This window comes from Somniosus microcephalus, chromosome 12, assembly GCF_052327205.1.
Source record: "Somniosus microcephalus isolate GS21.2 chromosome 12, FLI_Smic_1.0, whole genome shotgun sequence".
NCBI classification, from domain to species: domain Eukaryota; kingdom Metazoa; phylum Chordata; class Chondrichthyes; order Squaliformes; family Somniosidae; genus Somniosus; species Somniosus microcephalus.
In genome coordinates this window covers 186,435,932-186,450,679 of record NC_140998.1, presented here as the reverse complement: position 1 = coordinate 186,450,679, position 14,748 = coordinate 186,435,932, and the positions used below count along the sequence as shown (strand labels likewise).

The 14,748-nt window shown below is 52.1% G+C and overlaps 1 pseudogene; it reads right to left on the bottom strand.

Annotated features, from left to right (window-relative positions):
- LOC147109759 (uncharacterized) overlaps nucleotides 1-14,748 on the bottom strand; it is a 1,788,622-nt pseudogene that overhangs the window by 422,366 nt on the left and 1,351,508 nt on the right.

The following is a 14,748-nucleotide window of genomic DNA, read 5'->3' as shown; positions in this document are numbered from 1 at the left end:
GATCTCCTATGTAATTAATTAAATTTATTAATATTATTCTTAAATACCCTCTGCCCCGATTCTAGATGATGAATATCGCACCTTAGAAACTATAAACCACAGAGTTTAAGCTTAAAAAAGAGAGAAATACTCACCAACCCATCACTTACCCGCTTTCTGGTGACATCACACTTGGATTACTTTTTACCTCACTCCTTCCCTCTGAGTTCCAAGATTGGAGATTGGTAAACCTACCTGGGTCTCGGGAGCCTTTATACAGCCGCTCAGCCCGCGATTCCCGCCGATTCTCGCACTGAGGCCTTAACTGGGTCTCGGGAGCCTTTATACAGCTGCTCAGCCCGCGATTCCCGCCGATTCTCGCACTGAGGCCTTCCTGGGTTTCGGGAGCCTTTATACAGCCGCGATTCCCGCCGATTCTCGCACTGAGGCCTTACCTGGGTCTCGGGAGCCTTTATACAGCCGCTCAGCCCGCGATTCCCGCCGATTCTCGCACTGAGGCCTTAACTGGGTCTCGGGAGCCTTTATACAGCTGCTCAGCCCGCAATTCCCGCCGATTCTTGCACTGAGGCCTTCCTGGGTTTCGGGAGCCTTTATACAGCCGCGATTCCCGCCGATTCTCGCACTGAGGCCTTACCTGGGTCTCGGGAGCCTTTATACAGCCGCTCAGCCCGCGATTCCCAACGATTCTCGCACTGAGACCTTACCTGAGTCTCGGGAGCCTTTATACAACCGCTCAGCCCGCGATTCCCGCCGATTCTCTCACTGAGGCCTTACCTGGGTCTCGGGAGCCTTTATACAGCCGCTCAGCCTGCCAATTCTCGCAGTGAGGCCTTACCTGGGTCTCGGTAGCCTTTATACAGCCGCTCAGCCCGTGATTCCCGCCGATTCTCGCGAGCTTTACTCTGTATCTAACCCATGCTGTACCTGCCCTGGGAGTGTTTGATGGGACAGTGTAGAGGGAGCTTTACTCTGTATCTAACCCGTGCTGTACCTGCCCTGGGAGTGTTTGATGGGACAGTGTAGTGGGAGTTTTACTCTGTATCTAACCCCGTGCTGTACCTGCCCTGGGAGTGTTTGATGGGACAGTGTAGAGGGAGCTTTACTCTGTATCTAACCCATGCTGTGCCTGCCCTGGGAGTGTTTCATGTGACAGTGCAGAGGGAGCTTTACTCTGTATTTAAACCGTGCTGTATCTGCCCAGGGAGTGTTTGATCGGACAGTGTAGAGGGAGCTTTACTATGTATCTACCCGGTGCTATATCTGCCCTGGAAGTTTTTGATTGGGCAGTGTAGAGGGAGCTTTACTCTGTATCTAACCCATGCTCTACCTGCCCTGTGAGTGTTTGATGGGACAGTGCAGAGGGAGCTTTACTCTGTATCTAACCCGTGCTGTACCTGCCCCGGGAGTGTTTGATGGGACAGTGTAGAGGGAGCTATACTCTGTACCTAACCCGTGCGGTACCTGCCCTAGGAGTGTTTGATGGGACAGTGCAGAGCGAGCTTTACTCTGTATCTAACCTGTGCTGTACCTGCCCTGGGAGTTTTTGATGGGAAAGTGTAGAGGGAGCTTTACTCTGTATCTAACCCGTGCTGTACCTGCCCTGGGAGTGTTTGATGGGACAGTGTAGAGGCAGCTTTACTCTGTATCTAACCCATGCTCTCCCTGCCCTGTGAGTGTTTGATGGGACAGTGTAGAGGGAGCTTCACTCTGTATCTAACCCGTGCTGTACCTGCCCCGGGAGTGTTTGATGGGACAGTGTAGAGGGAGCTTTACTTTGTACCTAACCCGTGCTGTTCCTGCCCTGGGAGTGTTTGGTGGGACAGTGTAGAGTTAGCTTTACTCTGTATCTAACCCGTGCTGTACCTGCCCTGGGAGTGTTTCATGTGACAGTGTAGAGGGAGCTTTACTCTGTATCTAACCCGTGCTGTACCTGCCCAGGGAGTGTTTGATTGGATCGTGTAGAGGGAGCTTTACTCTGTATCTATCCCGTGCTGTATCTGCCCTGGAAGTTTTTGATGGGACAGTGTAGAGGGAGCTTTACTCTGTATCTAACCCATGCTCTACCTGCCCTGTGAGTGTTTGATGGGACAGTGCAGAGGGAGCTTTACTCTGTATCTAACCAGTGCTGTACCTGCCCCGGGAGTGTTTGATGGGACAGTGTAGAGGGAGCTTTACTCTCTACCTAACCCGTGCTGTACCTGCCCTGGGGGTGTTTGATGGGACAGTGTAGAGGGAGCTTTACTCTGTATCTAACCTGTGCTGTACCTGCCCTGGGAGTTTTTGATGGGAAAGTGTAGAGGGAGCTTTATTCTGTATCTAACCCATGCTCTACTTGCCCTGGGAGTGTTTCATGGGACAGTGTAGAGGGAGCTTTACTCTGTGTCTAACCCGTGCTGTACCTGCCCTGGGAGTGTTTGATTGGACAGTGTAGAGGGAGCTTTACTCTGTATCTAACCCGTGCTGTACCTGCCCTGGGTGTGTTTGATTGGACAGTGTAGAGGCAGCTTTACTCTGTATCTAACCCATGCTCTCTCTGACCTGTGAGTGTTTGATGGGACAGTGCAGAGGGAGCTTTACTCTGTATCTAACCCGTGCTGTACCTGCCCTGGGAGTTTTTGATGGGAAAGTGTAGAGGGAGCTTTATTCTGTATCTAACCCGTGCTGTACCTGCCCTGGGAGTGTTTGATGGGACAGTATAGAGGGAGTTTTACGCTGTATCTAACCCCGTGCTGTACCTGCATCGGGAGTGTTTCATGGGACAGTATAGAGTGAGTTTTACTCTGTATCTAACCCGTGCTGTACTTGCGTGGGAGTGTTTAATGGGACAGTGTAGAGGGAGCTTTACTCTGTATCTAACCCCGTGCTGTACCTGCCCTGGGAGTGTTTGATGGGACAGTGTAGAGGGAGCTTTACTCTGTATCTAACCCGTGCTGTACCTGCCCTGGGAGTGTTTGATGGGACAGTGTGGTGGGAGCTTTACTCTGTATCTAACCCGTGCTGTACCTGCCCTGGGAGTTTTTGATGGGACAGTGTAGAGGGAGCTTTACTCTGTATCTAACCCATGCTGTACCTGCCCCGGGAGTGTTTGGTGGGACAGTGTAGAGGGAGCTTTACTCTGTATCTAACCCGTGCTGTACCTGCCCTACGAGTGTTATATGGGACAGTGTGGTGGGAGCTTTACTCTGTATGTAACCCGTGCTGTACCTGCCCTGGGAGTGTTTGATGGGACAGTGTAGAGGGAGCTTTACTCTGTATCTAACCCATGCTGTACCTGCCCTGGGAGTGTTTGATGGGACAGTGTAGAGGGAGCTTTACTCTGTATCTAACCCGTGCTGTCCCTGCCCTGGGAGTGTTTGATGGGACAGTGAGGAGGGAGCTTTATTCTGTATCTAACCCCTGCTGTACCTGCCCTGGGAGTGTTTGATCGGACAGTATAGAGCAGGGGTGGGCTATTATCTGGGCTGGGGGGCTGTTTAACAAGTTTTGTTGCGCTGTTGAGGGCCCCGCACCAATGTTCCCCTGAAGGTGCGCGGCCGCGGACCAATGGCGAGGTCAGGTGCAGGCCGCTCACCAGCTGCCCTCGCTGGAAGAGACACAGCAAATTTAAAGGGACCGTTCACAAACATAATTAGAAGGAATGTTGCCGCACAAATAAAATGATTTGGGTTCACAGCTACCATTAAAATTCCTCCTGGCATTTATTGTATAAAGAAGCCTTTATGTCATTTCCACACTGACTAAAAATAACACTTATTAACAGGCTGACCAATATGATGTAGGTTCACGAGTCACTTTGAAATGTGCTCGGTCTGTTTATTCCAAATGTTCTCAATTCATTCTTATAGTGGAAAATGAGAGATCGACTGTGCTTGCACTGTATTTATAACCATGGTATAAGGCCCAATCAAGGATAAAATCATTGATACTGTTGGAGTCTACGTACTCCTAGCAAAAAATACTGAACTCGGAGAGGTTCAACAGAAAAGGTTTAATTGTTGAGGCTGCATGCTGAACACAAAATGGAGTCAGAGGCTACACAAAGTACGACTGCCATTCATCAGTGCACAGCTTCGACTGCTCCTCCCCCACTCTGGGCTTAACTATGTTGCAGATCGAGTTTCTTAAAGGTGTGATCCTTCTTAAAGGCATGGCGCCTGATTTATAGTCTATGGACCGGAAAGCGGATTGTGTCCTTTCTGTGATCGGTACGCCACACAGCTCCCCCCAGAATCTGCTAGTAGGGAGTGTACGAACTGGCGTGGTGGCTTGATGGCACGGCCGGAACGGCTCTTGGCGGTTGGTGTCAGGAACGGGGTGGTTGGACGCGTCGGGCTCTTAGGCGGTCTGCCCCGTGGTGGGGGTTGACCCACTTCACAGAATCACAGAATCACAGAAACCCCACAGTGCAGATAGAGGCCATTTTGGCCCATCGAGCCTGCACCGACACATATCCCATCCGATCCCCGTAACCCCTACACCAACACATATCCCACCCTATCCCTGTAAACCTTGAACACTTGAACGGGGTCATCGGGCTCTAGGTGCGCCAGCTTGAGCCGGTCGACCGACACCTTGTCAGTTCTGCCGCCCACTTCGAGGAGGAAGAACTTGTTCCCCGTCTGGAGTACCTTGTAGGGTCCGTCGTATGGGGGCCGTAGAGGTCCTCGGTGGGCATCATGGCGCACGAAAACAAATTTGGCCATGTGCAGGCTAGGTGGTATGCGGGTTGCTGGTTCGCCGTGCTGGCCGGTGGGTACCGGAGCGAACTGTTGTGCTCGGTTGGCGAAAGAGTGGTGTTGCTGGTCAGCCGACCAGGGGGTCGTGGCAGTGGGCAGGAACTCTCCGGGTACGCACAGCGGCTGGCCATACATGAGTTCCGCCGCCGAGGCTTGCAGGTCTTCCTTGACCGTGGAGCGTAGGCCGAGTAGCACCCACGGGAGGCGGTCCATCCAAGCCTCGTCCTCAAGGCTGATGCGGAGGGACGCCTTCATGGACCTGTGGAATCGCTCACACAGTCCGTTGGCTTGGGGGTGGTAAGCCGTGGTGTGGTGAACAGCCACCCCGAGGTTTCGGGCGATGGTGGCCCACAGATCAGAGGTGAACTGCGGGCCTCTATCCGACGTCATGTCGGAGGGGATGCCGAACCGAGCGACCCAGGTGCCAATGAACGCCCTCGCGATGTCGGCGGTGGTGATGGACGTCAGTGGAATGGCCTCGGGCCAGCGGGTGGTACGGTCCACGATTGTCAGCAGGTGCGTGTGACCTTGTGATGGCGGCAGGGGGCCGACGAGGTCGATGTGGACGTGGTTGAACCTTCTTTCTGGCATGGTGAACTCCTCGAGTGGGGCTTTGATGTGCTGGTGGATTTTGGCATGCTGGCAAGCTATGCAGGATCTGGGCCAGACGCGCACATCTTTGCGCAGGCCGCGCCATACAAATCGGTTGGCCAACAGTCTAATGGACGCGTGGGTGCCAGGGTGTGAGAGGCCGTGGACGATGTCGAACACCCGTTTTCACCAGGACGCCGGGACTATGGGGCGGGGTTGCGCCAAGGAGGTGTCGCATTTGACTGTGACGGCGGACGGGCCGCAGGCGACGTCAGTCAGTCGCAGCCCTGGGAGGGTTGTGGGCGCGGAGAGCAGATCGGGGTCGGTGCGTTGCTCCGCTGCCAGTTGAGCATAGTCCACTGCCAGGTGGGCGCCGTGGACGGCGGGGCGGGATAGGCAATCGGCCACCACGTTGTCTCAACCGGAGACGTACCAGATGTCCATGGTGGATTCGGACACCGCGGCGAGCTGGCGTTGTTGCCTGGCTGACCACGGGTCCGCAGATTTTGCCATCGCGAATGTCAGGGGTCTGTGGTCAACAAACACGGTGAAGGGGCGGCCCTCCAGAAGAAATCTAAAATTGCGGACTGCCAGGTACAGTGCGAGGAGCTCGCGGTCAAAGGCGCTGGATTTGGCCTCCGGGGGGGGCAGTTGGCGGCTGAAAAAGGCCAGTGGTTGCCAAGCCCCGTCGACCCATTGTTCGTACACGGCGCCGACCGTGTGGTCAGAGGCGTCCGTGGTGAGGGCCACCCTGGCGTTGGGCTGTGGGTGAGTGAGCATGGTGGCGTCGGCGAGCGCCTTTTTGGTCGAGTCGAAAGCGGTCAACATGTCCGCCGACCACTCGATCGCCATTCTGTCTTTATTACCCCGGAGGGCTTCGTATAGGGGCTGCATGAGGGAGGCCGCTCCGGGAATGAAGCGGTTGTAAAAGTTGATCATCCCCAAGAACTCCTGGAGGCCTTTGATGGCGGTAGGCCGGGGGAACTGCTGGACGGCTTGCACCTTGACGGGCAGGGGAATGGCTCCATCCTGCGTGATGTGTTGGCCGAGGAATTCAATCCTGCTGAGGCCAAATTGGCACTTGGCTGGGCTGATGATGAGTCCGTGCTCACTGAGCCGCTGGAACAGGGTGCGGAGGTGCTCGATGTGTTCCTGCTTGGAGGAACTAGCTACCAGGATGTCATCCAGGTAGACAAAGAGGAACTTCAAGTCCCGGAGGACCGAGTCCATGAGCTGCTGGAAGGCCTGGGCCGCGTTTTTGAGGCCAAAGGGCATTCGGAGGAACTCGAATAGCTCAAAAGGGGTGATTATGGCCGTCTTGGGAACGTCTGTGGGGTGGACTGGCACCTGATGGTAACCGCGCACCAGGTCAACTTTGGAGAAGACTGAGCGGCCGACCAGTCTAGCCGAGAAGTCTTGAATGTGCGGTATGGGTTACCGATCCGGCATGGTGGCGTCGTTTAGGTGCTGGTAGTCCCCGCAGGGGCGCCATCCCCCATCGGGTTTGGTGGCGATGTGGAGTGGGGATGCCCAGGGGCTGTTGGAGTGGCGGATGATGCCGAGCTGTTCCATTGTGGCGACCTCGGCCCGCGCGATCTCCAGCTTGGCCGGGTCCAGCCTGCAGGCGTGGGCATACACCGGTGGGCCTGTGGTGGGGATGAAGTGTTCTACCCCGTGCTTAGCAACCTTCGTGGAGAAGGTCGGGTTGGTGAGGGCTGGGAACTCAGCCAGGAGTGCTGAGTAGTTGTCCGTTGAGCGGGCGCGGCACTGCCACGCCATTCCGGTGGGTTGGGGGGGCCATGGCGCCCGGGATAGGTGACATGGTGTTCATGTCCACGAGGCGGCGCCGAGGCATGTCGACCAACAGGCCGTGGGCGCACAGGAAATCCGCACCGAGGAGCGGGGAGAGCACCTTAGCGGTGATGAACTCCCAGTGGTAGCGGCGGCCTGCGAGGTCGATGGTGACGGTGCGGGTGCCGTACGTCCAGATGTCGGTGCCGTTGGCGGCAGCCAGCACAGGGCCGCGGCCGCCTCACTGGATCTTGAGGGCGGACACGGGGATGATGCTGCGCTGCGCACCCGTGTTGCATAGGAAACGGCGTCCGGAGGCGCTGTCCGTAATGTACAGCAGCGCGTCTGCTTGCCCCACGGCCATCATGTAGGCCAGTGTGGGGGCGGTTGGAAACGTGCAGGGATGGCTGCAGCGGCGTGCCTGTGCGCCGAACCGGGTATGGAAGTAGCAGTAGCCCTGGGTCGGAGGGCTTGGGGGACGTGGGGGCCTGGGGGGCCTCATGGCTGAGCTGTGTGGCCGCGCGATAGAGGGTGAAGCGCGCGCCAACGCTGCGGAGGCCAGGTCGGGGGTGACGGCGTGGTTGGAGCTGGCGGACAGGAGCTTATCGGCTTCGTCGGCCAGGGCCTTGAGGTCCGTGAGGCTGGACACCACGATCGCCGGGCGGATGCCGGGAGGTAGTTGGCGGATAAAGAGCGTGCGGAAGAGGGAGCCGGGTGGTTTCTCGTCGGTCAGAGCAAGCATGTGTGAGAGCTGGTCTGACGGCGTGGAGTCACCGAGGCCCGGGAGGTCGAGGAGGTGGCAGTTGTGCAAGAATTGGGAGGCTGTGAATTTTTTAATTAGCGCGGCCTTGAGATGTGCGTACTTGCCTTCCTCCGGAGGGTTTTGTAGTGTTGTCCAGACTTTCGTGATTGTGGAGCTGCCCAGGGAGGCGAGGAGGTAGTCGTACATCATTGCGTCGGCGGTGATGCCGCGGAGTCAAAATTGCGATTCGGCTTGAAGGAACCAGGCGGTGGCCAGGTTCTCCCAGAACTCCGGCAGCTTCACAGAAACTGCGCTTGTGTCAGCCATGGTTACGCTTAGGAGTCGTCCTGAGCGTCAGGGTCACCAATGTAGGAGTCTACGTACTCCTAGCAAAAAATACTGAACTCGGAGAGGTTCAACAGAAAAGGTTTAATTGTTGAGGCTGCATGCTGAACACAAAATGGAGTCAGAGACTACACAAAGTACGACTGCCTTTCATCAGTGCACAGCTCCACTGCTCCTCCACCACTCTGGGCTTAACTATGTTGCAGATCGAGTTTCTTAAAGGTGTGATCCTTCTTAAAGGCATGACGCCTGATTTATAGTCTACGGACCGGAAAGCGGATTGTGTCCTTTCTGTGATCGGTACGCCACAATACCACCTTTAAAATTTGCACGTGAAAGAGCTACTTTGATGCTTTTGCTGAGAAATAATTAGGTGATCCTGAATGTGATTTAATCCACAAATTGCGCTCCGGGTCAGCCCTCACATTGGGCCTGTTCATTGTCAATGTGCGCTCACTCCTGAGCAAAGCCAAGATGCTGATAGAGTTTGTGGACTTTCACCTGAGAATGGCCGCCAGTAATGCTCCATTATAATGAACAATTTATCCCCGAGTTCTATTTATTACTGGGACTGGCACACGGCATCAATCTCTACAACCCTCTTCCAGTCATGACAGTAAACTTAAATTGTTCATGGCATGGGGGCAAAGGACTTAAATTAAAAACAGTGAGTGCAATGTCCAATATACCCGGATCCGTTTCGTTTTTGCCTCCACTATGCTAATTAAGTGGGATAATATTAAAATGGGTGAGAAATTGTGCAAGAATTAATAACCTGACTAACAGTCATTGATGATAGCAAAGAGTTAAATTGGTAAATGTGAAACAGGTCAACTCATAGTGTTGATCATCACTCCCACTTCTACCCTCCCAATAATTAAAAACAGAAATTCAGATAGTAGTCAGATACTATCTTACATACACAAAATGTAGTGTGAAATAGTAAAATCTTCTGTTACTAACTAACTGAATGAACTGATTGATCGATATGTTGTGCTGAGAGTCTACGGGGCTGTGTGGCAGAGCGGCGCGAGTCTGCGGGGCCTCCCACACGAGAGGTTTTCTCTTTTCAGTGTGCTGAGTCTGGGAGCCCGAGGCATCGCAAGGCCTGAACTACAATCGCGTGTCATTATCTGGAGTCCTTGTGCTCCGGGATCCACTCCTGTGTCTAAGGCGGTGATGAGAATCCCCCTGCCGTCGTACTCTGGGTACCGGGAGAGGAAGGACGCAGCACCGCTCTCTTTCTTCAGTAAAAGAGTCATCGAGATGAGCAGCCGTGTCTCCATTCTAAAATGAACAGGGCATATTGGGTACGGACCTTCACCATTGGGGCCCAGAATCGCGGAACTGTCTCTGTCTCTCTCTCTCTATTCCTCTGTCGCCACATCTTGTCTATCTTTCTCTCCCTCTTGTCTCTGTCTCTCTCTTTCTCCATGTCCCTTTCCTTCTGTATCTCTCCCTGCCATTATCTCTCTCTTTATTTTTCTCTCTTTCTCTCTCACTGTCTGTCGTTGTCGCCCTCGCTCTGTTACTCTCTCTAAGACCCCTCCTCGATCTCTCCCTCTTTTCACTCTGTTCTCTGATTCTCTCTCTGCGTAATCTCTTTGTTTTTCTGTTTCTCTCCCCTTATTTATCTCTCTCCCTCCATCTCTCTCACTCTCTCCCTTGGTTTCTCTCATTCTGTCTCACTCTCTGTCTCTCTCTCGGTCTCTCCCTCTGTTTCTCTCTCTCTGAGTCTTTCACTGTCTATATCTCTGTTTTTATCTCTCTCTCCTTTGGTTTCTCCCTCTCTCTCAATCTATCTCCCTCTCTGTCTCTTTCTATCACTCCTGGTCAGCAGTGTCCCCTGCTGGTAGGTGCTGACACTGAGTGTCTGGGCTGACACAGGAGATCAGGCCCTTGGTGTGAGGTACCAGTGATGCAGCCCAGGTCTGTGGATCCTGACCCTCAGTGACAGTCTGTACCTGCGGAGGGTGAGGGGGGAGAAAGAAAGGAGAGATCAATGTAAATTCATCACTAATGTTACCAGAGTTACTATTAAATGGGGCAGGTCAATGCTGGCTGCATTTCACCAACAGGCCTCTAGGGGGAGTGGGGATGGAGCCACCTCCTGGTAGCAGGCAGTATTACACCTCAATATTCCTGGCATGATACAGCACAGGAGGAGGCTATTCGGCCCATCGTGCCTGTGCACGCTCTTTGAATGAGCTCTCCAATTAGTCCCACTCCCCTGCAATTTCTGCAAAGCCCTGCAAGTTTCTCCCCTTCCAGATATATATCCAATTCCCTTTTGTAGGTTGCTACTGAATCTACTTCCACAGCCCTTTCAGGCAGTAAATTCCAGATCATAATAACCCACTGTATAAAAAACAATTCTCATCATCTCCCTTTTGTTGGAGGGAGTGAAGATTGAATCCCCATTTTTAAGTTATCCATTCTCTCCTGTTCCCATTGAACCGGTCAGTGTCCCGTGACCTTGAACCTGGGCATATAAAGAGGGTGAAACACTTGAACAAGTATTTTGAAATGAGACAATATCGACCGATAGGCACATGCTGGTTTAAATGATGGATATAGAGTCATAGAATCATAGAAAGTTACAGCACGGAAGGAGGCCATTTCGGCCAATCGTGTCCGTGCCGGCCAACAAAGTGCAATCCAGCCTAATCCCACTTCCCAGCTCTTGGTCCGTAGCCCTGCAGGTTAAAGCATCCCAAGTGCACATCCAAGTCCTTATAAATGTGGTTAGAGTTCCTGCCTCTACCACCCTTTCAGGCAGTGAGTTCCAAACCCCCACAACCCTCTGGGTGAAGACATTTTCCCTCAAATCCCCACTAAACCTTCCACCGATTACTTTAAACCTGTGCCACCCCGGTTTTTGACCCCTCTGCTAAGGGAAATAGATCCTTTCTATCCACTTTATCTTTGCCCCTCATAATTTTATACAACTCAATAAGGTCTCCCCTCAGCCTCCTCTGTTCCAAGGAAAACAGACACAGCCTATCCAGCCTTTCCTCATAGCTAAGATTCTCTACTCCCGGCAACATCCTTGTAAATCTCCTCTGTACCCTCTCTAGTGCAATCACATCTTTCCTGTAATGTGGTGATCAGAACTGCACGCAGTACTCTAGCTGAGGCCTAACCAGTGTTTTATACAGTTGAAGCATATCCCCCCTGCTCTTGTATTCTATGCCACGGCTAATAAAGGCAGGCATTCCGTATGTCTTCTTAACGACCTTATCTACCTGGCCTGCTACCTTCAGGGACCTGTGGACATGCACTCCAAGGTCCCTTTGTTCCTCTACACTACTCAGCGTCCTACCATTTAATGTGTATTCCCTTTCCTTGTTAGCCCTCCCCAAATGTATTACCTCACACTTCTCCGGATTGAATTGCATTTGCCACTGTTCTGCCCACCTGACCAATTTATTGATATCTTCCTGCCTCCTTCTTCAGTATCAACCACACAGTCGATTTTAGTATCATCTGCAAACTTCTTAATCATACCCCGTATATTCAAGTCTAGATCATTCATATATACCACAAAAAGCAAGGGACCTAGTACTTAGCCCTGTGGAACCCCACTGGAAACAGCCTTCCAGTCAGAAAAACACCCATCAACCATTACCCTCTGCTTCCTGTCTCCGAGCCAGTTTTGAATCCAACTTGGCACTTTGCCCTGGATCCCATGGGCTTTTAACTTCGTGACCAGTCTGCCATGTGGAACCTTATCAAAAGCCTTGCTAAAGACCATATACATACATCAAATGCATTACCCTCATCTACCCTCCTTGTTACCTCCTCAAAAAATTCAATCAAGCTTGTTAGACACAACCTTCCCTTAATAAATCCGTGCTGACTATCCTTGATTAATCCGTGTCTTTCTAAATGAAGATTTATCCTGTCCTTCAGAATTCTTTCCAATAATTTTCCCACCACCGAGGTTAGGCTGACTAGCCTGTAATTACTCGGTCTATCCTTTTCTCCCTTTTTAAACAAGGGTACCACATTAGAACATAAGAACATAAGAAATAGGAGCAGGAGTAGGCCAATCGGCCCCTCGAGCCTGCTCCACCATTCAATAAGATCATGGCTGATCTGATCCTAACCTCAAATCTTCTATCACTCTCCATCCCACCTGAACCCATGTGATCTCCCGGGAGAGGCGAAAAACCAGTTAAAAAACCCAATGGCCAATTTGGGAGAAAAAATCTGGGAAATTCCTCTCCGACCCATCTAGGCGATCGAAACTCTTCCAGGAGATCACTCTGTCCCTATATTTTCTACAGTACTTACCTTCTGTAAAGGCGATCTCCACCCCAGCCAGGAACAGGAATAAAACCATCTCCTGAAATCTAACACAGAATTAGAACACAAGAAGTAGGAGCAGAACCAGGCTACACGGCCCCTGGGCCCGCTCCACTACCCACAGGGCCATGACCATTGCAAACCTAGACTCATGTCCAATTGCCTGCCCACTCCCCGTAACCCTTAATTCCCTTTACTTCTAGGAAACTATCTATTTCTGTTTTAAATGTATTTAATGATGTAGCTTCCACAGCTTTCTGGGGCAGCAAATTCCACAAACCTACCACCCTCTGAGTGAAGAAGTTTCTCCTCATCTCAGTTTTGAAAGAGCAGCCCCTTATTTTAAGATTATGCCCCCTAGTTCTAGTTTCACTGCATCCTCACCGCATCCACCCGATCCAACCCCTTCACAATCTTATATGTTTCAATAAGATCGCCTCTCATTCTTCTGAACTCCAATGAGTAGAGTCCCAATCTACTCAACCTCTCCTCATATGACCACCCCCTCATCCCCAGGATTAACTGAGTGAACCTTCTTTGTACTGACTCGAGAGCAAGTATGTCTTTTCTTAAGTATGGACACCAAAACTGTATGCAATATTCCAGGTGCGGTCTCACCAATACCTTGTATAACTGCAGCAATACCTCCCTGTTTTTATATTCTATCCCCCTAGCAATAAAAGCCAACATTCCATTGGCCTTCTTGATCACTTGCTGCACCTGCATACTAACTTTTTGAGTTTCGTGCACCAGGACCCCCAGATCCCTTTGTACTACAGTACTTTCCAGTTTCTTGCCATTAAGATAATAACTTGCTCTATGATTTTTCCTGCCAAAGTGCATAACCTCACACTTTCCAGTATTGTATTCCATCTGCCAAATCTCTGCCCACTTACTTAGCCTGTCTATGTCACTTTGCAGGTTTTTTATGTCCTCCTCACTCACTACTTTCCCTCCCATCTTTGTCCTCCAGTCCTCCTGCACCACACCTGAAGCCAGAGAAGATTGCAAAATGATGGTCAGGGCATCTGCTATTTCCTCTTTTGCTTCGCTTAACAGCCTGGGATACATTTCATCCGGGCCTGGGGATTTATCCACTTTTAAAGCTACTAAACCCCTTAATACTTCCTTTCTCACTATGTTTGGTTGATGTAATATTTCACACTCCTCCTCCCTGAGAACAATGTCTGCTTCGCCCCTCTCTGTTGTGAAAAGAGAGGCAAAGTATTTATTAAGAACCCTACTGACGTCTCCCGCCTCCACACACAGATTACCCTCATGATCTCTGATAGGCCCTACCCTTTCTTTAATTATCCTCTTACTCTTAATATATTTATAAAACATCTTCGGATATGATGTGTAATTATGGCCGTTTTCGATTACAAGAAAGCTACTTTAAATAGGTACAAACTGTTTTATTCATACATGTTTTTAAATTATTCATCCACTGTTTAAAGTTAGACTTGTTTTCTGAAATTTAAGATTTGCCATTTGAATGTATAGATAAGTTGCAGTAAATAACAAACACACATACATATAGTTTCCACCAATAATGTTAGCTTATAAATGCAATATTGCAGATATACACTATGTTGAGAGTATACCTGGTTACATTGTACACAGGCTGCCTTACATTATATACATGTTGCTTGGATTTATATTTCTAACTAGCTGGAGTGCCCGGCGGTGCCGAGGCTTTTTCGAGGGCATGTTGTTGTTGGAAGAGAGAGAGAGAGAGTGACTGGGGGGAAAAGAGAGAGCGACTGGGGGGAAGAGAGAGAGCGACTGGGAGGGGGGAGGGGAGGGGGAGGGGGAGGGGAGGGGGAGGGGGAAAGGGAGGGGGAGGGGAGGGGGAGGGGTGGGGGGGAGGGGGTGGGGGGGAGGGGGTGGGGGGGAGGGGGGAAGGGGGATGGGTGGGGGGAGGGGGAGGGGAGAAGGGGGAGGGGAGGGGGGAAGAGGGAGGGGAGGGGGGAGGGGAAGGGGGGAGGGGAGGGGGAGGGTGGGAGGGGAGGGAGAGGGGAGGGAGGGGGAGGGAGACAGGGAGAGGGGGGAGGGGGAGGGAGGAGGGAGGGGAGGAGGGAGGGGGGAGCGGGGGGGAGGGAGGGGGGTAAGGGGGAAGGGGAGGGGCTGGGAGGGAGGGGGAGGGGAGGAAGGGGGGAAGGGGAGGGGGCGGGGAAGGGGGGGAGGGGAGGGGAAGGGGGGGGTGGGGAGGGGGGTGGGGGGGAAGGGGGTGTG